We start from the raw sequence: 27,522 nt of genomic DNA, 5'->3' as shown, positions 1-27,522 counted from the left end.
ACATCCCGATTGAAGGCAGGGGATACCATGCAGCATGATTGAATGCAGTGGATTTTATGCACAACGGCCAAAAGAATCCCGAGTGAAGGCAGTGGATTCCATGCAGCGTCATTTAATGCAGAACATTCCATACATTGTGGTGCAATGGATCTCGTTTGTATGCAGTGGAGACCATGCAGCGAGGCCCAATGCATCCTGATTGAATGCAGTATATTTTATGCAGCATGGCCCAAAACATCCCGATTGAATGCAGTGGATTATATGCAACATGGCCAAAATCCCGATTGAAGGCAATGGATTCCATGCAGCATGATTGAATACAGTGGAGTATTTGCAGCATGGCCGAAAGCATCGTGATTGAATGCAGTGGATTTCATGCAGCGTCATTTAATGCAGAACATTCCATACATTGTGGTGCAATGGATCTCGTTTGTATGCAGTGGAGACCATGCAGCGAGGCCCAATGCATCCTGATTGAATGCAGTGTATTTTATGCAGCATGGCCCAAAACATCCCGATTGAATGCAGTGGATTCCATGCAGCGTCATTGAATGCAGTGGATTCCATGCAGCCTGATAAAATTCAATCCAATTGAATGCAGTGGATTCCATGCAGTGTGATTTAATGCAGTGTGATCCATGCTGCATGAAGAAATTGAACCCTATTTAATGCAGTGGATTTTATGCAGCATGATTGAATGCAGTGAATTCCTTCAGCATGATTGAATGCAGTGGATTTTTGCAGCATGGCCCAAAGCATCCCGATTTAATGCAGTGGATTTTATGCAGCATGGCCAAAAGCACCCCGATTGAATGCAGTGGATACCATGCAGCATGATTGAATCAGTGCATATTATGCACCATGGCCAAAAGCATCCCAATTGAATGCAGTGGATTCCATGCAGCGTCATTGAATGCAGTGGATTCCATGCTTGTGATTGAATGCAGTGTAATTCATGCAGCCTGGTAAAATGAATCCCGATTGAATGCAGTGGATTCCATGCAGCATAATTGAATGAGGTGGATTCCAGGCAGCATGAAGAAATGGAACCTTATTGAATGCAGGGTATTTTATGCAGCATGATTAAATGCAGTGGATTCCTGCAGCATGATTGAATGCAGTGGATTTTTTGCAGCTTGGCCAAAAGCATCCCGATTGAATGCAGATGATTCCATGCAGCGTCATTGAATGCAGTGGATTCCATGCATTGTTATTGAATGCAGTGTAATCCAGGCAGCCTGGTAAAATGCATCCCGATTGACTGCAGTGGATTCCATGCAGCATGACTGAATGCAGTGGATTCCATGCAGCCTGGTAAAATGCATCCCGATTGAATGCAGTCGATTCAATGTATTGTGATTGAATGCAGTTTTATCCATGCAGCGTGGTAAAATGCATCCCGATTGAATGCAGTGGATTTTATGCAGCATGATTGAATGCAGTGGATTCCATGCAGCCTGGTAAAATGCATCCCACTTAAATGCTGCGGATTCCATGCAGAATGATTGAATGAAGTGGATTCCATGCAGCATGAAGAAATGGAACCCTATTGAATGCAGGGTCTTTTATGCAGCATGATTGAATGCAGTGGATTCCTTCAGCATGATTGAATGAAGTGGATTTTTTGCAGCATGGCCACAAACATCCCGATTGAATGCAGTGGATTCCATGCAGCGTGGTGAAATGCATCCTGATTGAACGCAGTGTATACAATGCATCGTGGCTAAATGGATCCCCATTCAATGCAGTGGATTCTATGAAGCGTGGCCCAATTGATCTCAACTGAATGCAGTGGATTCCATGCATCATGGCGCAATGGATCCCAATTGAATGCAGTGAAATCGATGCAGCGTGATTGAATGCAGTGTATTCCATGCAGCCTGGTAAAATGCAACTGGATTGAATGCAGTGGATTCCATGCAGCTTGATAGAATGCAGTGGATTCCATGCAGCCTGGTAAAATTCATCCCGATTGAATGCAGGGGATTTTATGCAGCATGATAGAATGCAGTGGATTCCTGCAGCATGAATTAATGCAGTGAATTTTTTGCAGCATGGCCCAAAGCATCCCGATTTAATGGAGTGGATTTTAGGCAGCATATCCCAAAACATCCCGATTGAATGCAGTGGATACCATGCAGCATGATTAAATGCAGTGGATTTTATGCACCATGGCCAAAAGCATCCCGATTGAATGCAGTGGATTCCATGCAGCGTCATTAAATGCAGTGGATTCCATGCATTGGGATTGAATGCAGTGTAATCCATGCAGCCTGGTAAAATGCATCCCGATTGAATGCAGTGGATTCCATGCAGCATGATTGAATGCAGTGTATTCCATGCACCATGAAGAAATGGAACCCTATTGAATGCAGGGGATTTTATGCAGCATGATTGAATGCAGTGGATTCCTGCAGCATGATTGAATGCATTGTATTTTTTGCAGCTTGGCCCAAAGCATCCAGATTTAATGCAGTGGATTTTCTGCAGCATGTCCCAAAACATCCCGATTGAATGCAGTCGATACCGTGCAGCATGATTGAATGCAGTGGATTTTATGCAGCATGGCCAAAAGCATCCCGATTCAATGCAGAGGAGTCCATGCAGCGTCATTGAATGCAGTGGATTCCATTCATTGTGCTTGAATGCAGTGTAATCCATGCAGCCTGGTAAAATGCATACCGATTGAATGCAGTGGATTCCATGCAGCATGATTGAATGCAGTGGATTCCATGCAGCCTGGTAAAATGCATCCCTATTGAATGCATTGGATTCCATGCAGCGTGATTGAATTCAGTGTATTCCAGGCAGCATGAAGTAATGGAATTCTATTGAATGAAGTGTCTTTTATGCAGCATGATTGAATGCCGTGGATTCCTGCAGCATGATTGAATGCAGTGGATGATTTGCAGCATGGCCCAAAGCATCCCGATTGAATGCAGTGGATTTTAGGCAGCATGTCCCAAAACATCCCGATTGAAGGCAGGGGATACCATGCAGCATGATTGAATGCAGTGGATTTTATGCACAATGGCCAAAAGCATCCCGATTGAAGGCAGTGGATTCCATGCAGCGTCATTGACGCAGTGGATACCATGCATTGTGATTGAATGCAGTGTAATCCATGCAGCCTGGTAAAATGCATCCCGATTGAATGCAGTGGATTCCAAGCAGCATGATTGAATGCAGTGGATTCCATGCAGCATGAAGAAATTGAACCCTGTGGAATTCAGTGGATTTTATGCAGCATGATTGAATGCAGTGGATTCCTGCAGCATGATTGAATGCAGTGGATTCCACGCAGCCTGGTAAAATGCATCCCGATTGAATGCAGTGGATTCCATGCATTGTGATTGAATGCAGTGTAATCCATGCAGCCTGGTAAAATTCATCCCGATTGAATGCAGTAGATTCCATGCAGTGTGATTGAGTGCAGTGTGATCCATGCAGCATGCAGAAATGGAACCCTATTGAATGCAGTGGATTTTACGCAGCATGATTGAATGCAGTGGATTCCTGCAGCATGATTGAATGCAGTAGATGTTTTGCCGCATGGCCCAAAGCATCCCGACTGAATGCAGTGGATTTAGGGCAGCATGTCCCAAAACATCCCGATTGAATGCAGTGGATACCATGCAGCATGATTGAATGCAGTGGATTTTATGCACCATGGCCAAAAGCATCCCGATTCAATGCAGAGAATTCCATGCAGCGTCATTGAATGCAGTGGATTCCATGCATTGTGCTTGAATGCAGTGTAATCCATGCAGCCTGGTAAAATGCATCCCGATTGAATGCAGTGGATTCCTTGCAGCATGATTGAATGCAGTGGATTCCATGCAGCCTGGTAAAATGCATCCCTATTGAATGCATTGGATTCCATGCAGCGTGATTGAATTCAGTGTATTCCAGGCAGCATGAAGTAATGGAATCCTATTGAATGAAGTGTCTTTTATGCAGCATGATTGAATGCCGTGGATTCCTGCAGCATGAATGAATGCAGTGGACTTTTTGCAGCATGACCCAAAGCATCCCGATTGAATGCAGTGGAATCCATGCAGCGTCATCGAATGCAGAAGACTCCATGCATTGTGGCACAATGGATCCCGTTTGTATTCAGCAGTTGACGCAGTGAGGCCCAATGCATCCCGATTGAATGCAGTGGAGTTTATGCAGCATGGCGAAAAGCATCCCGATTGATGGCAGTGGATATTCATGCATTGTGATTGAATAAAGTGTTATCCATGCAGCGTGGTGAAATGCATCCTGATTGAACGCAGTGACGCCAGGCAGCGTGGGTAAATGGATACCCATGGAATGCAGTGGATTCTATGCAGCGTTGCCCAATTGATCTCAATTGAATGCAGTGGAGTCAATGCAGTGTGGTGCAATGGATTCTGATAGAATGCAGTGGATTCCATGCATCATGGCGCAATGGATCCCAATTGAATGCAGTGAAATCGATGCAGCGTGATTGAATGCAGTGTATTCCATGCAGCCTGGTAAAATGCATCCCGATTGAATGCAGTGGATTCCATGCAGCTTGATTGAATGCAGTGGATTCAATGCAGCCTGGTAAAATTCATCCCGATTGAATGCAGTAGATTCCATGCAGTGTGATTGAGTGCAGTGTGATCCATGCAGCATGAAGAAATGGAATCCTATTGAATGCAGTGGATTTTATGCAGCATGATTGAATGCAGTGGATTCCTGCAGCATGATTGAATGCAGTGGATGTTTTGCAGCATGGCCCAAAGCATCCCGATTGAATGCAGTGGATACCGTGCAGCATGACTGATGCAGTGGATTTTATGCAGCATGGCCAAAAGCATCCCGATTCAATGCAGAGGATTCCATGCAGCATCATTGAATGCAGTGGATTCCATGCATTGTGCTTGAATGCAGTGTAATCCATGCAGCCTGGTAAAATGCATCCCGATTGAATGCAGTGGATTCCATGCAGCATGATTGAATGCAGTCGATTCCATGCAGACTGGTAAAATGCATCCCTATTGAATGCATTGGATTCCATGCAGCATGATTGAATTCAGTGTATTCCAGGGAGCATGAAGTAATGGAACCCTATTGAATGAAGTGTATTTTATTTAGCATGATTGAATGCAGTGTATTCCTGCAGCAAGAATGAATGCAGTGGATTTTTTGCAGCATGTCCCCAAGCATCCCGATTGAATGCCGTGGATTCCATGCAGCCTGGTAAAATGCATCCCAATTAAATGCTGTGGATTCCATGCAGCATGATTGAATGAAGTCGATTCCATGCAGCATGAAGAAATGGAACCCTATTGAATGCAGGGGATTTTATGCAGCATGATTGAATGCAGTGGATTCCTTCAGCATGATTGAATGAGGTGGATTCCAGGCAGCATGAAGAAATGGAACCTTATTGAATGCAGGGTATTTTATGCAGCATGATTAAATGCAGTGGATTCCTGCAGCATGATTGAATGCAGTGGATTTTTTGCAGCTTGGCCCAAAGCATCCCGATTTAATGCAGTGGATTTTCTGCAGCATGTCCCAATACATCCCGATTGAATGCAGTGGATTTTATGCAGCATGGCCAAAAGCATCCCGATTGAATGCAGATGATTCCATGCAGCGTCATTGAATGCAGTGGATTCCATGCATTGTTATTGAATGCAGTGTAATCCAGGCAGCCTGGTAAAATGCATCCCGATTGACTGCAGTGGATTCCATGCAGCATGACTGAATGCAGTGGATTCCATGCAGCCTGGTAAAATGCATCCCGATTGAATGCAGTCGATTCAATGTATTGTGATTGAATGCAGTTTTATCCATGCAGCGTGGTAAAATGCATCCCGATTGAATGCAGTGGATTTTATGCAGCATGATTGAATGCAGTGGATTCCATGCAGCCTGGTAAAATGCATCCCACTTAAATGCTGCGGATTCCATGCAGAATGATTGAATGAAGTGGATTCCATGCAGCATGAAGAAATGGAACCCTATTGAATGCAGGGGATTTTATGCAGCATGATTGAATGCAGTGGATTCCTTCAGCATGATTGAATGAAGTGGATTTTTTGCAGCATGGCCACAAACATCCCGATTGAATGCAGTGGATTCCATGCAGCGTGGTGAAATGCATCCTGATTGAACGCAGTGTATACAATGCATCGTGGCTAAATGGATCCCCATTCAATGCAGTGGATTCTATGAAGCGTGGCCCAATTGATCTCAACTGAATGCAGTGGATTCCATGCATCATGGCGCAATGGATCCCAATTGAATGCAGTGAAATCGATGCAGCGTGATTGAATGCAGTGTATTCCATGCAGCCTGGTAAAATGCAACTGGATTGAATGCAGTGGATTCCATGCAGCTTGATAGAATGCAGTGGATTCCATGCAGCCTGGTAAAATTCATCCCGATTGAATGCAGGGGATTTTATGCAGCATGATAGAATGCAGTGGATTCCTGCAGCATGAATTAATGCAGTGAATTTTTTGCAGCATGGCCCAAAGCATCCCGATTTAATGGAGTGGATTTTAGGCAGCATATCCCAAAACATCCCGATTGAATGCAGTGGATACCATGCAGCATGATTAAATGCAGTGGATTTTATGCACCATGGCCAAAAGCATCCCGATTGAATGCAGTGGATTCCATGCAGCGTCATTAAATGCAGTGGATTCCATGCATTGGGATTGAATGCAGTGTAATCCATGCAGCCTGGTAAAATGCATCCCGATTGAATGCAGTGGATTCCATGCAGCATGATTGAATGCAGTGTATTCCATGCACCATGAAGAAATGGAACCCTATTGAATGCAGGGGATTTTATGCAGCATGATTGAATGCAGTGGATTCCTGCAGCATGATTGAATGCATTGTATTTTTTGCAGCTTGGCCCAAAGCATCCAGATTTAATGCAGTGGATTTTCTGCAGCATGTCCCAAAACATCCCGATGGAATGCAGTCGATACCGTGCAGCATGATTGAATGCAGTGGATTTTATGCAGCATGGCCAAAAGCATCCCGATTCAATGCAGAGGAGTCCATGCAGCGTCATTGAATGCAGTGGATTCCATTCATTGTGCTTGAATGCAGTGTAATCCATGCAGCCTGGTAAAATGCATACCGATTGAATGCAGTGGATTCCATGCAGCATGATTGAATGCAGTGGATTCCATGCAGCCTGGTAAAATGCATCCCTATTGAATGCATTGGATTCCATGCAGCGTGATTGAATTCAGTGTATTCCAGGCAGCATGAAGTAATGGAATTCTATTGAATGAAGTGTCTTTTATGCAGCATGATTGAATGCCGTGGATTCCTGCAGCATGATTGAATGCAGTGGATGATTTGCAGCATGGCCCAAAGCATCCCGATTGAATGCAGTGGATTTTAGGCAGCATGTCCCAAAACATCCCGATTGAAGGCAGGGGATACCATGCAGCATGATTGAATGCAGTGGATTTTATGCACAATGGCCAAAAGCATCCCGATTGAAGGCAGTGGATTCCATGCAGCGTCATTGACGCAGTGGATACCATGCATTGTGATTGAATGCAGTGTAATCCATGCAGCCTGGTAAAATGCATCCCGATTGAATGCAGTGGATTCCAAGCAGCATGATTGAATGCAGTGGATTCCATGCAGCATGAAGAAATTGAACCCTGTGGAATTCAGTGGATTTTATGCAGCATGATTGAATGCAGTGGATTCCTGCAGCATGATTGAATGCAGTGGATTCCACGCAGCCTGGTAAAATGCATCCCGATTGAATGCAGTGGATTCCATGCATTGTGATTGAATGCAGTGTAATCCATGCAGCCTGGTAAAATTCATCCCGATTGAATGCAGTAGATTCCATGCAGTGTGATTGAGTGCAGTGTGATCCATGCAGCATGCAGAAATGGAACCCTATTGAATGCAGTGGATTTTACGCAGCATGATTGAATGCAGTGGATTCCTGCAGCATGATTGAATGCAGTAGATGTTTTGCCGCATGGCCCAAAGCATCCCGACTGAATGCAGTGGATTTAGGGCAGCATGTCCCAAAACATCCCGATTGAATGCAGTGGATACCATGCAGCATGATTGAATGCAGTGGATTTTATGCACCATGGCCAAAAGCATCCCGATTCAATGCAGAGAATTCCATGCAGCGTCATTGAATGCAGTGGATTCCATGCATTGTGCTTGAATGCAGTGTAATCCATGCAGCCTGGTAAAATGCATCCCGATTGAATGCAGTGGATTCCTTGCAGCATGATTGAATGCAGTGGATTCCATGCAGCCTGGTAAAATGCATCCCTATTGAATGCATTGGATTCCATGCAGCGTGATTGAATTCAGTGTATTCCAGGCAGCATGAAGTAATGGAATCCTATTGAATGAAGTGTCTTTTATGCAGCATGATTGAATGCCGTGGATTCCTGCAGCATGAATGAATGCAGTGGACTTTTTGCAGCATGACCCAAAGCATCCCGATTGAATGCAGTGGAATCCATGCAGCGTCATCGAATGCAGAAGACTCCATGCATTGTGGCACAATGGATCCCGTTTGTATTCAGCAGTTGACGCAGTGAGGCCCAATGCATCCCGATTGAATGCAGTGGAGTTTATGCAGCATGGCGAAAAGCATCCCGATTGATGGCAGTGGATATTCATGCATTGTGATTGAATAAAGTGTTATCCATGCAGCGTGGTGAAATGCATCCTGATTGAACGCAGTGACGCCAGGCAGCGTGGGTAAATGGATACCCATGGAATGCAGTGGATTCTATGCAGCGTTGCCCAATTGATCTCAATTGAATGCAGTGGAGTCAATGCAGTGTGGTGCAATGGATTCTGATAGAATGCAGTGGATTCCATGCATCATGGCGCAATGGATCCCAATTGAATGCAGTGAAATCGATGCAGCGTGATTGAATGCAGTGTATTCCATGCAGCCTGGTAAAATGCATCCCGATTGAATGCAGTGGATTCCATGCAGCTTGATTGAATGCAGTGGATTCAATGCAGCCTGGTAAAATTCATCCCGATTGAATGCAGTAGATTCCATGCAGTGTGATTGAGTGCAGTGTGATCCATGCAGCATGAAGAAATGGAATCCTATTGAATGCAGTGGATTTTATGCAGCATGATTGAATGCAGTGGATTCCTGCAGCATGATTGAATGCAGTGGATGTTTTGCAGCATGGCCCAAAGCATCCCGATTGAATGCAGTGGATACCGTGCAGCATGACTGATGCAGTGGATTTTATGCAGCATGGCCAAAAGCATCCCGATTCAATGCAGAGGATTCCATGCAGCATCATTGAATGCAGTGGATTCCATGCATTGTGCTTGAATGCAGTGTAATCCATGCAGCCTGGTAAAATGCATCCCGATTGAATGCAGTGGATTCCATGCAGCATGATTGAATGCAGTCGATTCCATGCAGACTGGTAAAATGCATCCCTATTGAATGCATTGGATTCCATGCAGCATGATTGAATTCAGTGTATTCCAGGGAGCATGAAGTAATGGAACCCTATTGAATGAAGTGTATTTTATTTAGCATGATTGAATGCAGTGTATTCCTGCAGCAAGAATGAATGCAGTGGATTTTTTGCAGCATGTCCCCAAGCATCCCGATTGAATGCCGTGGATTCCATGCAGCCTGGTAAAATGCATCCCAATTAAATGCTGTGGATTCCATGCAGCATGATTGAATGAAGTCGATTCCATGCAGCATGAAGAAATGGAACCCTATTGAATGCAGGGGATTTTATGCAGCATGATTGAATGCAGTGGATTCCTTCAGCATGATTGAATGCAGTGGATTTTTTGCAGCATGGCCAAAAGCATCTCGATTTAATGCAGTGGATTCCATGCAGCATCATTGAATGCAGAAAATTCAATTCATTGTGGCGAAATGGATCACGATTGTGTGCAGTGGAGTCCATGCATCGAGGCCAAATGCATCTCGATTGAATGCAGTGGATTTTATGCAGCATGGCCACAAGCATCCCGATTGAATGCCGTGGATTCCATGCAGCGTGGTGAAATGCATCCTGATAGAACGCAGTGTATACAATTCAGTGTGGCTAAATGGATCCCCATTCAATGCAGTGGATTCTATGCAGTGTGGCCCAATTGATCTCAACTGAATGCAGTGGATTCCATGCATCATGGCGCAATGGATCCCAATTGAATGCAGTGAAATCGATGCAGCGTGATTGAATGCAGTGTATTCCATGCAGCCTGGTAAAATGCATCCCGATTGAATGCAGTGGATTCCATGCAGCATGATTGAATGCAGTGGATTCCATGCAGCCTGGTAAAATTCATCCCGATTGAATGCAGTGGATTCCATGCAGCGTCATTTAATGCAGAAGCCTCCCTGCATTGTGGCACAATGGATCCCGTATGTATTCAGTGGAGTCCACGCAGTGAGGCCCAATGCATCCCGATTGAATGCAGTGGATTTTATGCAGCATGGCCCCATGCATCCCGATTGAATGCCGTGGATTCCATGCAGCGTGGTGAAATGCATCCTGATTGAATGCAGTGTATACCATTCAGTATGGCTAAATGGATACCAATTGAATGCAGTGGATTCTATGCAGCATGGCCCAATTGATCTCAATTGAATGCAGTGGTGTCAATGCAGTGTGGTGCAATGGATTCTGATTGAATGCAGTGGATTCCATGCATCATGGTGCAATGGATCCCAATTGTATGCAGTGAATTAAATGCAGCGTGATTGAATGCAGTGTATTCCATGCAGCATGGTAAAAGTCATCCCGGTTGAATGCAGTTAATTCCATGCAGTGGGATTAAATGAGTGTGATCCATGCTGCATGAAGAAATGGAACCTTATTGAATGCAGTGGATTCCATGAAGCATGATTGAATGCATGGAGTCCATGCAGCCTGGTAAAATTCATCCCGATTGAATGCAGTGGATTTTATGCAGCATGATAGAATGCAGTGAATTCCTGCAGCATGAATGAATGCAGTGAATTTTTTGCAGCATGGCCCAAAGCATCCCGATTTAATGGAGTGGATTTTAGGCAGCATATCCCAAAACATCCCAATTGAATGCAGTGGATACCATGCAGCATGATTAAATGAAGTGGATTTTATGCACCCTGGCCAAAAGCATCCCGATTGAATGCAGTGGATTCCATGCAGCGTCATTACATGCAGTGGATTCCATGCATTGGGATTGAATGCAGTGTAATCCATGCAGCCTGGTAAAATGCATCCCGATTGAATGCAGTGGATTCCATGCAGCATGATTGAATGCAGTGTATTCCATGCACCATGAAGAAATGGAACCCTATTGAATGCAGGGTATTTTATGCAGCATGATTAAATGCAGTGGATTCCTGCAGCATGATTGAATGCAGTGGATTTTTTGCAGCTTGGCCCAAAGCATCCCGATTTAATGCAGTGGATTTTAGGCAGCATGTCCCAAAACATCCCGATTGAATGCAGTCGATACCGTGCAGCATGATTGAATGCAGTGGATTTTATGCAGCATGGCCAAAAGCATCTCGATTTAATGCAGTGGATTCCATGCAGCATCATTGAATGCAGAAAATTCAATTCATTGTGGCGAAATGGATCACGATTGTGTGCAGTGGAGTCCATGCATCGAGGCCAAATGCATCTCGATTGAATGCAGTGGATTTTATGCAGCATGGCCACAAGCATCCCGATTGAATGCCGTGGATTCCATGCAGCGTGGTGAAATGCATCCTGATTGAACGCAGTGTATACAATTCAGTGTGGCTAAATGGATCCCCATTCAATGCAGTGGATTCTATGCAGTGTGGCCCAATTGATCTCAACTGAATGCAGTGGATTCCATGCATCATGGCGCAATGGATCCCAATTGAATGCAGTGAAATCGATGCAGCGTGATTGAATGCAGTGTATTCCATGCAGCCTGGTAAAATGCATCCCGATTGAATGCAGTGGATTCCATGCAGCATGATTGAATGCAGTGGATTCCATGCAGCCTGGTAAAATTCATCCCGATTGAATGCAGTGGATTCCATGCAGCGTCATTTAATGCAGAAGCCTCCCTGCATTGTGGCACAATGGATCCCGTATGTATTCAGTGGAGTCCACGCAGTGAGGCCCAATGCATCCCGATTGAATGCAGTGGATTTTATGCAGCATGGCCCCATGCATCCCGATTGAATGCCGTGGATTCCATGCAGCGTGGTGAAATGCATCCTGATTGAATGCAGTGTATACCATTCAGTATGGCTAAATGGATACCAATTGAATGCAGTGGATTCTATGCAGCATGGCCCAATTGATCTCAATTGAATGCAGTGGTGTCAATGCAGTGTGGTGCAATGGATTCTGATTGAATGCAGTGGATTCCATGCATCATGGTGCAATGGATCCCAATTGTATGCAGTGAAATAAATGCAGCGTGATTGAATGCAGTGTATTCCATGCAGCATGGTAAAAGTCATCCCGGTTGAATGCAGTTAATTCCATGCAGTGGGATTAAATGAGTGTGATCCATGCTGCATGAAGAAATGGAACCTTATTGAATGCAGTGGATTCCATGAAGCATGATTGAATGCATGGAGTCCATGCAGCCTGGTAAAATTCATCCCGATTGAATGCAGTGGATTTTATGCAGCATGATAGAATGCAGTGGATTCCTGCAGCATGAATGAATGCAGTGAATTTTTTGCAGCATGGCCCAAAGCATCCCGATTTAATGGAGTGGATTTTGGGCAGCATATCCCAAAACATCCCAATTGAATGCAGTGGATACCATGCAGCATGATTAAATGAAGTGGATTTTATGCACCCTGGCCAAAAGCATCCCGATTGAATGCAGTGGATTCCATGCAGCGTCATTACATGCAGTGGATTCCATGCATTGGGATTGAATGCAGTGTAATCCATGCAGCCTGGTAAAATGCATCCCGATTGAATGCAGTGGATTCCATGCAGCATGATTGAATGCAGTGTATTCCATGCACCATGAAGAAATGGAACCCTATTGAATGCAGGGTATTTTATGCAGCATGATTAAATGCAGTGGATTCCTGCAGCATGAATGAATGCAGTGGATTTATTGCAGCTTGGCCCAAAGCATCCCGATTTAATGCAGTGGATTTTAGGCAGCATGTCCCAAAACATCCCGATTGAATGCAGTCGATACCGTGCAGCATGATTGAATGCAGTGGATTTTATGCAGCATGGCCAAAATCATCCCGATTCAATGCAGAGGATTCCATGCAGTGTCATTGAATGCAGTGGATTCCATGCATTGTGCTTGAATGCAGTGTAATCCATGCAGCCTGGTAAAATGCATCCCGATTGAATGCAGTGGATTCCATGCAGCATGATTGAATGCAGTGGATTCCATGCAGCCTGGTAAAATGCATCCCTATTGAATGCATTGGATTCCATGCAGCGTGATTGAATTCAGTGTATTCCAGGCAGCATGAAGTAATGGAATTCTATTGAATGAGTTGTCTTTTATGCAGCATGATTGAATGCCGTGGATTCATGCAGCATGATTGAATGCAGTGGATGATTTGCAGCATGGCCCAAAGCATCCCGATTGAATGCTGTGGATTTTAGGCAGCATGTCCCAAAACATCCCGATTGAAGGCAGGGGATAACATGCAGCATGATGAATGCAGTGGATTTTATGCACAATGGCCAAAAGCATCCCGATTGAAGGCAGTGGATTCCATGCAGCGTCATTGACGCAGTGGATACCATGCATTGTGATTGAATGCAGTGTAATCCATGCAGCCTGGTAAAATGCATCCCGATTGAATGCAGTGGATTCCATGCAGCATGATTGAATGCAGTGGATTCCATGCAGCATGAAGAAATTGAACCCTGTGGAATTCAGTGGATTTTATGCAGCATGATGGAATGCAGTGGATTCCTGCAGCATGATTGAATGCAGTGGATTTTTTGAAGCTTGGCCAAAAGCATCCCGATTTACTGCAGTGGATTTTTTGCAGCATGTCCGAAAACATCCCGATTGAATGCAGTGGATATCGTGCAGCATGATTGAATGCAGTGGGTTTTATGCAGCATGGCCAAATGCATCCCGATGGAATGCAGTGGATTCCATGCGGCATGTGTGAATGCAGTGGATTCCATGCAGCCTGGTAAAATGCATCCCAATTGAATGCAGTGGATTCCATGCAGCGTGATTTAATGCAGTGGATTCCAGGCAGCATGAAGAAATGGAACCCTATTGAATGCAGGGAATTTAATGCAGCATGATTGAATGCAGTGGATATCTGCAGCATGATTGAATGCAGTGGATTCCATGCAGCCTGGTAAAATGCATCCCTATTGAATGCATTGGATTCCATGCAGCGTGATTGAATTCAGTGTATTCCAGGCAGCATGAAGTAATGGAAGCCTATTGAATGAAGTGTATTTTATGCAGCATGATTGAATGCACTGGTTTCCTGCAGCATGAATGAATGCAGTGAATTTTTTGCAGCGTGGCCCAAAGCATCCCCATTGAATGCAGTGGATTCCATGCAGCGTCATTGAATGCAGACGACTCCATGCATTGTGGCACAATGGATCCCGATTGTATTCAGTGCGGTTGACGCAGTGAGGCCCAATGCATCCCGATTGAATGCAGTGGATTATATGCAGCATGGCCAAAAGCATCCCGATTGAAGGCAGTGGATTCCATGCAGCATGATTGAATACAGTGGAGTATTTGCAGCATGGCCCAAAGCATCCCGATTGAATGCAGTGGATTTCATGCAGCGTCATTGAATGCAGAACATTCCATTCATTGTGGGGCAATGGATCTCGTTTGTATGCAGTGGAGACCATGCAGCGAGGCCCAATGCATCCCGATTGAATGCAGTGGATTTTATGCAGCATGGCCAAAAACATGGCGATTGGATGCAGTGGATTCCTTGCTGCATGATTGAATGCAGTGTACTTTATGCAGCATGGCCAAAAGCATCCCGATAGAATGCAGTGGATTCCATGCAGTGGATTCCATGCATTGTGATGGAATGCAGTGTAATCCAGGCAGCCTTGTAAAATGCATCCCGATTGAATGCAGTGGATGCCATGTAATGTGATTGAATGCAGTGGATTCCATTCATCCTGGTAAAATGCATCCCGATTGAATGCAGTGGATTTTATTCAGCATGATTGAATGCAGTGGATTCCATGCAGCCTGGTAAAATGCATCCCAATTAAATGCTGTGGATTCCATGCAGCATGATTGAATGAAGTCGATTCCATGCAGCATGAAGAAATGGAACCCTATTGAATGCAGGGGATTTTATGCAGCATGGTTGAATGCAGTGGATTCCTGCAGCATGAATGAATGCAGTGGATTTTATGCAGCATGGCCACAAGCATCCCGATTGAATGCCATGTATTCCATGCAGCGCGGTGAAATGCATCCTGATTGAACGCAGTGTATACAATGCATCGTGGCTAAATAGATCCCCATTCAATGCAGTGGATTCTATGCAGCGTTGCCCAATTGATCTCAACTGAATGCAGTGGATCCCATGCATCATGGCGCAATGGATCCCAATTGAATGCAGTGAAATCGATGCAGCGTGATTGAATGCAGTGTATTCCATGCAGCCTGGTAAAATGCATCCCGATTGAATGCAGTGGATTCCATGCAGCTTGATTGAATGTAGTGGATTCAATGCAGCCTGGTAAAATTCATCCCGATTGAATGCAGTGGATTCCATGCAGTGTGATTGAATGCAGTGTGATCCATGCAGCATGCAGAAATGGAACCCTATTGAATGCAGTGGATTTTATGCAGCATGATTGAATGCAGTGGATTCCTGCAGCATGATTGAATGCATTGTATTTTTTGCAGCATGGCCCAAAGCATCCTGATAAATGCAGTGGATTTTAGGCAGAATGTCCCAAAACATCCCGATTGAATGCAGTGGAAACCATGCAGCATGATTGAATGCAGTGGATTTTATGCACCATGGCCCAAAGCATCCCGATTGAATGCAGTGGATTCCATGCAGCGTCATTGAATGCAGTGGATTCCATGCATTGTGCTTGAACGCAGTGTAAAACATGCAGCCTGGTAAAATGCATCCCGATTGAATGCTGTAGATTCCATGCAGCATGATTGAATGCAGTTGATTCCATGCAGCATGAAGAAATGGAACCCTATTGAATGCAGTGGATTTTATGCAGCATGATTGAATTCAGTGGATTCCTGCAGCATGATTGAATGCATTGTATTTTTTGCAGCTTGGTCCAAAGCATCATGATTTAATGCAGTGAATTTTCTGCAGCATGTCCCAATACATCCCGATAGAATGCATTGGATTCCATGCAGCATGATTGAATGCCGTGGATTTTATGCAGCATGGCCAAAAGCATCCCGATTGAATGCAGTGGATTTCATGCAGCATCATTGAATGCAGTGAATTCCATGCATTTTGATTGAATGCAATGTAATCCAGGCAGCCTGGTAAAATGCATCCCGATTGACTGCAGTGGATTCCATGCAGCATGACTGAATGCAGTGGATTCCATGCAGCCTGGTAAAATGCATCCCTATTGAATGCATTGGATTCCATGCAGCGTGATTGAATTCAGTGTATTCCAGGCAGAATGAAGCAATGGAACCCTATTGAATGAAGTGTATTTATGCAGCATTATTGAATGCACTGGATTCCTGCAGCATGAATGAATGCAGTGGATATTTTGCAGCATGGCCCCAAGCATCCCGATTGAATGCAGTGGATTCCATGCAGCGTCATGCAATGCAGAAGACTCCATGCATTGTCGCACAATGGATCCCGATTGTATTCAGTGCGGTTGGCGCAGAGAGGCCCAATGCATCCCGATTGAATGCAGTGGATTATATGCAACAATGCCAAAATCCCGATTGAAGGCAGTGGATTCCATGCAGCATGATTGAATACAGTGGATTATTTGCAGCATGGCCCAAAGCATCGCGATTGAATGCAGTGGATTCCATGCAGCGTCATTGAATGCAGTGGATTCCATGCAGCCTGATAAAATTCAATCCAATTGAATGCAGTGGATTCCATGCAGTGTGATTTAATGCAGTGTGATCCATGCTGCATGAAGAAATTGAACCCTATTTAATGCAGTGGATTTTATGCAGCATGATTGAATGCAGTGAATTCCTTCAGCATGATTGAATGCAGTGGATTTTTGCAGCATGGCCCAAAGCATCCCGATTTAATGCAGTGGATTTTATGCAGCATGGCCAAAAGCATCCCGATTGAATGCAGTGGATACCATGCAGCATGATTGAATCAATGCATATTATGCACCATGGCCAAAAGCATCCCGATTGAATGCAGTGGATTCCATGCAGCGTCATTGAATGCAGTGGATTCCATGCTTGTGATTGAATGCAGTGTAATTCATGCAGCCTGGTAAAATGAATCCCGATTGAATGCAGTGGATTCCATGCAGCATAATTGAATGAGGTGGATTCCAGGCAGCATGAAGAAATCGAACCTTATTGAATGCAGGGTATTTTATGCAGCATGATTAAATGCAGTGGATTCCTGCAGCATGATTGAATGCAGTGGATTTTTTCCAGCTTGGCCCAATACATCCCGATTGAATGCAGTGGATTTTATGCAGCATGGCCAAAAGCATCCCGATTGAATGCAGATGATTCCATGCAGCGTCATTGAATGCAGTGGATTCCATGCATTGTGATTGAATGCAGTGTAATCCAGGCAGCCTGGTAAAATGCATCCCGATTGACTGCAGTGGATTCCATGCAGCATGACTGAATGAAGTGGATTCCTTGCAGCCTGGTAAAATGCATCCCGATTGAATGCAGTCGATTCAATGTATTGTGATTGAATGCAGTTTTATCCATGCAGCGTGGTAAAATGCATCCCGATTGAATGCAGTGGATTTTATGCAGCATGATTGAATGCAGTGGATTCCATGCAGCCTGGTAAAATGCATCCCACTTAAATGCTGCGGATTCCATGCAGAATGATTGAATGAAGTGGATTCCATGCAGCATGAAGAAATGGAACCCTATTGAATGCAGGGGATTTTATGCAGCATGATTGAATGCAGTGGATTCCTTCAGCATGATTGAATGAAGTGGATTTTTTGCAGCATGGCCACAAACATCCCGATTGAATACAGTGGATTCCATGCAGCGTGGTGAAATGCATCCTGATTGAACGCAGTGTATACAATGCAGCGTGGCTAAATGGATCCCCATTCAATGCAGTGGATTCTATGCAGCGTGGCCCAATTGATCTCAACTGAATGCAGTGGATTCCATGCATCATGGCGCAATGGATCCCAATTGAATGCAGTGAAATCGATGCAGCGTGATTGAATGCAGTGTATTCCATGCAGCCTGGTAAAATGCAACTGGATTGAATGCAGTGGATGCCATGCAGCTTGATAGAATGCAGTGGATTCCATGCAGCCTGGTAAAATTCATCCCGATTGAATGCAGTGGAGTTCATGCAGCATGATAGAATGCAGTGGATTCCTGCAGTATGAATGAATGCAGTGAATTTTTTGCAGCATGGCCCAAAGCATCCCGATTGAATGCAGTGGATTTTAGGCAGCATATCCCAAAACATCCCGATTGAATGCAGTGGATACCATGCAGCATGATTAAATGCAGTGGATTTTATGCACCATGGCCAAAAGCATCCCGATTGAATGCAGTGGATTCCATGCAGCGTCATTAAATGCAGTGGATTTCATGCATTGGGATTGAATGCAGTGTAATCCATGCAGCCTGGTAAAATGCATCCCGATTGAATGCAGTGGATTCCATGCAGCATGATTGAATGCAGTGTATTCCATGCACCATGAAGAAATGGAACCCTATTGAATGCAGGGGATTTTATGCAGCATGATTGAATGCAGTGGATTCCTGCAGCATGATTGAATGCATTGTATTTTTTGCAGCTTGGCCCAAAGCATCCAGATTTAATGCTGTGGATTTTCTGCAGCATGTCCCAAAACATCCCGATTGAATGCAGTCGATACCGTGCAGCATGATTGAATGCAGTGGATTTTTTGCAGCATGGCCAAAAGCATCCCTATTCAATGCAGAGGATTCCATGCAGCGTCATTGAATGCAGTGGATTCCATGCATTGTGCTTGAATGCAGTGTAATCCATGCAGCCTGGTAAAATGCATACCGATTGAATGCAGTGGATTCCATGCAGCATGATTGAATGCAGTGGATTCCATGCAGCCTGGTAAAATGCATCCCTATTGAATGCATTGGATTCCATGCAGCGTGATTGAATTCAGTGTATTCCAGGCAGCATGAAGTAATGGAATTCTATTGAATGAAGTGTCTTTTATGCAGCATGATTGAATGCCGTGGATTCCTGCAGCATGATTGAATGCAGTGGATGATTTGAAGCATCGCCCAAAGCATCCGGATTGAATGCAGTGGATTTTAGGCAGCATGTCCCAAAACATCCCGATTGAAGGCAGGGGATACCATGCAGCATGATTGAATGCAGTGGATTTTATGCACCATGGCCAAAAGCATCCCGATTGAAGGCAGTGGATTCCATGCAGCGTCATTGACGCAGTGGATACCATGCATTGTGATTGAATGCAGTGTAATCCATGCAGCCTGGTAAAATGCATCCCGATTGAATGCAGTGGATTCCATGCAGCATGATTGAATGCAGTGGATTCCATGCAGCATGAAGAAATTGAACCCTGTGGAATTCAGTGGATTTTATGCAGCATGATTGAATGCAGTGGATTCCTGCAGCATGATTGAATGCAGTGGAATTTTTGAAGCTTGGCCAAAAGCATCCCGATTTACTGCAGTGGATTTTTTGCAGCATGTCCGAAAACATCCCGATTGAATGCAGTGGATATCGTGCAGCATGATTGAATGCAGTCGGTTTTATGCAGCATGGCCAAATGCATCCCGATTGAATGCAGTGGATTTTATGCAGCATGGCCAAAAGCATCCCGATTGAAGGCAGTGGATTCCATGCAGCATGATTGAATACAGTGGAGTATTTGCCGCATGGCCCAAAGCATCCCGATTGAATGCAGTGGATTTCATGCAGCGTCATTGAATGCAGAACATTCCATTCATTGTGGGGCAATGGATCTCGTTTGTATGCAGTGGAGACCATGCAGCGAGGCCCAATGCATCCCGATTGAATGCAGTGGATTTTATGCAGCATGGCCAAAAGCATCCCGATAGAATGCAGTGGATTCCATGCAGCGTCATTGAATGCAGTGGATTCCATGCATTGTGATGGAATGCAGTGTAATCCAGGCAGCCTGGTAAAATGCATCCCGATTGAATGCAGTGGATTCCATGTATTGTGATTGAATGCAGTGGATTCCATGCATCCTGGTAAAATGCATCCCGATTGAATGCAGTGGAGTTTATTCAGCATGATTGAATGCAGTGGATTCCATGCAGCCTGGTAAAATGCATCCCAATTAAATGCTGTGGATTCCATGCAGCATGATTGAATGAAGTCGATTCCATGCAGCATGAAGAAATGGAACCCTATTGAATGCAGGGGATTTTATGCAGCATGATTGAATGCAGTGGATTCCTGCAGCATGAATGAATGCAGTGGATTTTATGCAGCATGGCCACAAGCATCCCGATTGAATGCCATGTATTCCATGCAGCGTGGTGAAATGCATCCTGATTGAACGCAGTGTATACAATGCAGCGTGGCTAAATGGATCCGCATTCAATGCAGTGGATTCTATGCAGCGTGGCCCAATTGATCTCAACTGAATGCAGTGGATTCCATGCATCATGGCGCAATGGATCCCAATAGAATGCAGTGAAATCGATGCAGCGTGATTGAATGCAGTGTATTCCATGCAGCCTGGTAAAATGCATCCCGATTGAATGCAGTGGATTCCATGCAGCTTGATAGAATGCAGTGGATTCAATGCAGCCTGGTAAAATTCATCCCGATTGAATGCAGTGGATTCCATGCAGTGTGATTGAATGCAGTGTGATCCATGCAGCATGCAGAAATGGAACCCTATTGAATGCAGTGGATTTTATGCAGCATGATTGAATGCAGTGGATTCCTGCAGCGTGATTGAATGCAGTGGATTTTTTGCAGCATGGCCCAAAGCATCCCGATTAAATGCAGTGGATTTTAGGCAGCATGTCCCAAAACATCCCGATAGAATGCAGAGGATTCCATGCAGCGTCATTGAATGCAGTGGATTCCATGCATTGTGCTTGAATGCAGTGTAATCCATGCAGCCTGGTAAAATGCATCCCGATTGAATGCAGTGGATTCCATGCAGCTTGATTGAATGTAGTGGATTCAATGCAGCCTGGTAAAATTCATCCCGATTGAATGCAGTGGATTCCATGCAGTGTGATTGAATGCAGTGTGATCCATGCAGCATGCAGAAATGGAACCCTATTGAATGCAGTGGATTTTATGCAGCATGGCCCAAAGCATCCTGATTAAATGCAGTGGATTTTAGGCAGCATGTCCCAAAACATCCCGATTGAATGCAGTGGATACCATGCAGCATGATTGAATGCAGTGGATTTTATGCACCATGGCCCAAAGCATCCAGATTGGATGCAGTGGATTCCATGCATTGTGATTGAATGCAGTGTAAAACATGCAGCCTGGTAAAATGCATCCCGATTGAATGCTGTAGATTCCATGCAGCATGATTGAATGCAGTTGATTCCATGCAGCATGAAGAAATGGAACCCTATTGAATGCAGTGGATTTTATGCAGCATGATTGAATGCAGTGGATTTTTTGAAGCTTGGTCCAAAGCATCATGATTTAATGCAGTGAATTTTCTGCAGCATGTCCCAATACATCCCGATAGAATGCATTGGATTCCATGCAGCATGATTGAATGCCGTGGATTTTATGCAGCATGGCCAAAAGCATCCCGATTGAATGCAGTGGATTCCATGCAGCATCTTTGAATGCAGTGAATACCATGCATTTTGATTGAATGCAGTGTAATCCATACAGCCTGGTACAATGCATCCCGATTGACTGCAGTGGATTCCATGCAGCATGACTGAATGCAGTGGATTCCATGCAGCCTGGTAAAATGCATCCCTATTGAATGCATTGGATTCCATGCAGCGTGATTGAATTCAGTGTATTCCAGGCAGAATGAAGTAATGGAACCCTATTGAATGAAGTGTATTTTATGCAGCATGATTGAATGCACTGGATTCCTGCAGCATGAATGAATGCAGTGGATATTTTGCAGCATGGCCCCAAGCATCCCGATTGAATGCAGTGGATTCCATGCAGCGTCATGCAATGCAGAAGACTCCATGCATTGTCGCACAATGGATCCCGATTGTATTCAGTGCGGTTGGCGCAGTGAGGCCCAATGCATCCCGATTGAATGCAGTGGATTATATGCAGCATGGCCAAAATCCCGATTGAAGGCAGTGGATTCCATGCAGCATGATTGAATACAGTGGAGTATTTGCAGCATGGCCCAAAGCATCGCGATTGAATGCAGTGGATTTCATGCAGCGTCATTGAATGCAGAACATTCCATACATTGTGGTGCAATGGATCTCGTTTGTATGCAGTGGAGACCATGCAGCGAGGCCCAATGCATCCCGATTGAATGCAGTGGATATTTTGCAGCATGGCCCCAAGCATCCCGATTGAATGCAGTGGATTCCATGCAGCGTCATGCAATGCAGAAAACTCCATGAATTGTGGCACAATGGATCCCGATTGTATTCAGTGCGGTTGACGCAGTGAGGCCCAATGCATCCCGATTGAATGCAGTGGATTATATGCAGCATGGCCAAAAGCATCCCGATTGAAGGCAGTGGATGCCATGCAGCATGATTGAATACAGTGGAGTATTTGCAGCATGTCCCAAAGCATCCTGATTGAATGCAGTGGATTTCATGCAGCGTCATTGAATGCAGAACATTCCATTCATTGTGGGGCAATGGATCTCGTTTGTATGCAGTGGAGACCATGCAGCGAGGCCCAATGCATCCCGATTGAATGCAGTGGATTTTATGCAGCATGGCCAAAACCATGGCGATTGGATGCAGTGGATTCCTTGCTGCATGATTGAATGCAGTGTACTTTATGCAGCATGGCCAAAAGCATCCCGATAGAATGCAGTGGATTCCATGCAGCGTCATTGAATGCAGTGGATTCCATGCATTGTGATGGAATGCAGTGTAATCCAGGCAGCCTGGTAAAATGCATCCCGATTGAATGCAGTGGATTCCATGTATTGTGATTGAATGCAGTGGATTCCATGCATCCTGGTAAAATGCATCCCGATTGAATGCAGTGGATTTTATGCAGCATGATTGAATGCAGTGGATTCCATGCAGCCTGGTAAAATGCATCCCAATTAAATGCTGTGGATTCCATGCAGCATGATTGAATGAAGTCGATTCCATGCAGCATGAAGAAATGGAACCCTATTGAATGCAGGGGATTTTATGCAGCATGGTTGAATGCAGTGGATTCCTGCAGCATGAATGAATGCAGTGGATTTTATGCAGCATGGCCACAAGCATCCCGATTGAATGCCATGTATTCCATGCAGCGCGGTGAAATGCATCCTGATTGAACGCAGTGTATACAATGCATCGTGGCTAAATGGATCCCCATTCAATGCAGTGGATTCTATGCAGCGTTGCCCAATTGATCTCAACTGAATGCAGTGGATTCCATGCATCATGGCGCAATGGATCCCAATAGAATGCAGTGAAATCGATGCAGCGTGATTGAATGCAGTGTATTCCATGCAGCCTGGTAAAATGCATCCGGATTGAATGCAGTGGATTCCATGCAGCTTGATAGAATGCAGTGGATTCAATGCAGCCTGGTAAAATTCATCCCGATTGAATGCAGTGGATTCCATGCAGTGTGATTGAATGCAGTGTGATCCATGTAGCATGCAGAAATGGAACCCTATTGAATGCAGTGGATTTTATGCAGGATGATTGAATGCAGTGGATTCCTGCAGCATGATTGAATGCAGTGGATTTTTTGCAGCATGGCCCAAAGCATCCCGATTAAATGCAGTGGATTTTAGGCAGCATGTCCCAAAACATCCCGATTGAATGCAGTGGATACCATGCAGCATGATTGAATGCAGTGGATTTTATGCAGCATGGCCCAAATGCATCCCGATTGAATGCAGTGGATTCCATGCAGCGTCATTGAATGCAGTGGATTCCATGCATTGTGCTTGAATGCAGTGTAATCCATGCAGCCTGGCAAAGTGCATCCCGATTGAATGCAGTGGATTCCATGCAGTGTGATTGAATGCAGTGTGATCCATGCAGCATGCAGAAATGGAACCCTATTGAAAGCAGTGGATTTTATGCAGCATGGCCCAAAGCATCCTGATAAAATGCAGTGGATTTTAGGCAGAATGTCGCAAAACATCCCGATTGAATGCAGTGGATACCATGCAGCATGATTGAATGCAGTGGATTTTATGCACCATGGCCCAAAGCATCCAGATTGAATGCAGTGGATTCCATGCAGCGTCATTGAATGCAGTGGATTCCATGCATTGTGATTGAATGCAGTGTAAAACATGCAGCCTGGTAAAATGCATCCCGATTGAATGCAGTGTATTCCATGCAGCATGATTGAATGCAGTTGATTCCATGCAGCATGAAGAAATGGAACCCTATTGAATGCAGTGGATTTTATGCAGCATGATTGAATGCAGTGGATTTTTGCAGCATGATTGAATGCAGTGGATTTTTTGAAGCTTGGTCCAAAGCATCATGATTTAATGCAGTGAATATTCTGCAGCATGTCCCAATACATCCCGATAGAATGCATTGGATTCCATGCAGCATGATTGAATGCCGTGGATTTTATGCAGCATGGCCAAAAGCATCCCGATTGAATGCAGTGGATTTCATGCAGCATCATTGAATGCAGTGAATTCCATGCATTTTGATTGAATGCAGTGTAATCCATGCAGCCTGGTAAAATGCATCCCGATTGACTGCAGTGGATTCCATGCAGCATGACTGAATGCAGTGGATTCCATGCAGCCTGGTAAAATGCATCCCTATTGAATGCATTGGATTCCATGCAGCGTGATTGAATTCAGTGTATTCCAGGCAGAATGAAGTAATGGAACCCTATTGAATGAAGTGTATTTTATGCAGCATGATTGAATGCACTGGATTCCTGCAGCATGAATGAATGCAGTGGATATTTTGCAGCATGGCCCCAAGCATCCCGATTGAATGCAGTGGATTCCATGCAGCGTCATGCAATGCAGAAGACTCCATGCATTGTGGCACAATGGATCCCGATTGTATTCAGTGCGGTTGACGCAGTGAGGCCCAATGCATCCCGATTGAATCTAGTGGATTATATGCAGCATGGCCAAAAGCATCCCGATTGAAGGCAGTGGATTCCATGCAGCATGATTGAATACAGTGGAGTATTTGCAGCATGTCCCAAAGCATCCTGATTGAATGCAGTGGATTTCATGCAGCGTCATTGAATGCAGAACATTCCATTCATTGTGGGGCAATGGATCTCGTTTGTATGCAGTGGAGACAATGCAGCGAGGCCCAATGCATCCCGATTGAATGCAGTGGATTTTATGCAGCATGGCCAAAACCATGGCGATTGGATGCAGTGGATTCCTTGCTGCATGATTGAATGCAGTGTACTTTATGCAGCATGGCCAAAAGCATCCCGATAGAATGCAGTGGATTCCATGCAGCGTCATTGAATGCAGTGGATTCCATGCATTGTGATGGAATGCAGTGTAATCCAGGCAGCCTGGTAAAATGCATCCCGATTGAATGCAGTGGATTCCATGTATTGTGATTGAATGCAGTGGATTCCATGCATCCTGGTAAAATGCATCCCGATTGAATGCAGTGGATTTTATTCAGCATGATTGAATGCAGTGGATTCCATGCAGCCTGGTAAAATGCATCCCAATTAAATGCTGTGGATTCCATGCAGCATGATTGAATGAAGTCGATTCCATGCAGCATGAAGAAATGGAACCCTATTGAATGCAGGGGATTTTATGCAGCATGATTGAATGCAGTGGATTCCTGCAGCATGAATGAATGCAGTGGATTTTATGCAGCATGGCCACAAGCATCCCGATTGAATGCCATGGATTCCATGCAGCGCGGTGAAATGCATCCTGATTGAACGCAGTGTATACAATGCAGCGTGGCTAAATGGATCCCCATTCAATGCAGTGGATTCTATGCAGCGTGGCCCAATTGATCTCAACTGAATGCAGTGGATTCCATGCATCATGGCGCAATGGATCCCAATAGAATGCAGTGAAATCGATGCAGCGTGATTGAATGCAGTGTATTCCATGCAGCCTGGTAAAATGCATCCCGATTGAATGCAGTGGATTCCATGCAGCTTGATAGAATGCAGTGGATTCAATGCAGCCTGGTAAAATTCATCCCGATTGAATGCAGTGGATTCCATGCAGTGTGATTGAATGCAGTGTGATCCATGCAGCATGCAGAAATGGAACCCTATTGAATGCAGTGGATTTTATGCAGCATGATTGAATGCAGTGGATTCCTGCAGCGTGATTGAATGCAGTGGATTTTTTGCAGCATGGCCCAAAGCATCCCGATTAAATGCAGTGGATTTTAGGCAGCATGTCCCAAAACATCCCGATAGAATGCAGAGGATTCCATGCAGCGTCATTGAATGCAGTGGATTCCATGCATTGTGCTTGAATGCAGTGTAATCCATGCAGCCTGGTAAAATGCATCCCGATTGAATGCAGTGGATTCCATGCAGCTTGATTGAATGTAGTGGATTCAATGCAGCCTGGTAAAATTCATCCCGATTGAATGCAGTGGATTCCATGCAGTGTGATTGAATGCAGTGTGATCCATGCAGCATGCAGAAATGGAACCCTATTGAATGCAGTGGATTTTATGCAGCATGGCCCAAAGCATCCTGATTAAATGCAGTGGATTTTAGGCAGCATGTCCCAAAACATCCCGATTGATTGCAGTGGATACCATGCAGCATGATTGAATGCAGTGGATTTTATGCACCATGGCCCAAAGCATCCAGATTGGATGCAGTGGATTCCATGCAGTGTCATTGAATGCAGTGGATTACATGCATTGTGATTGAATGCAGTGTAAAACATGCAGCCTGGTAAAATGCATCCCGATTGAATGCTGTAGATTCCATGCAGCATGATTGAATGCAGTTGATTCCATGCAGCATGAAGAAATGGAACCCTATTGAATGCAGTGGATTTTATGCAGCATGATTGAATGCAGTGGATTTTTTGAAGCTTGGTCCAAAGCATCATGATTTAATGCAGTGAATTTTCTGCAGCATGTCCCAATACATCCCGATAGAATGCATTGGATTCCATGCAGCATGATTGAATGCCGTGGATTTTATGCAGCATGGCCAAAAGCATCCCAATTGAATGCAGTGGATTCCATGCAGCATCTTTGAATGCAGTGAATTCCATGCATTTTGATTGAATGCAGTGTAATCCATAC

The sequence above is a fragment of the Sus scrofa genome, chromosome 14, assembly GCF_054392235.1.
Source record: "Sus scrofa isolate SSC_HxYL_T2T_F1_AM1 chromosome 14, Sscrofa_HxYL_maternal_Yorkshire_Landrace_v2.0, whole genome shotgun sequence".
Lineage (NCBI taxonomy): Eukaryota > Metazoa > Chordata > Mammalia > Artiodactyla > Suidae > Sus > Sus scrofa.
The sequence above is the reverse complement of the archived record's forward strand: the minus strand, read 5'-3'. Positions refer to the sequence as shown.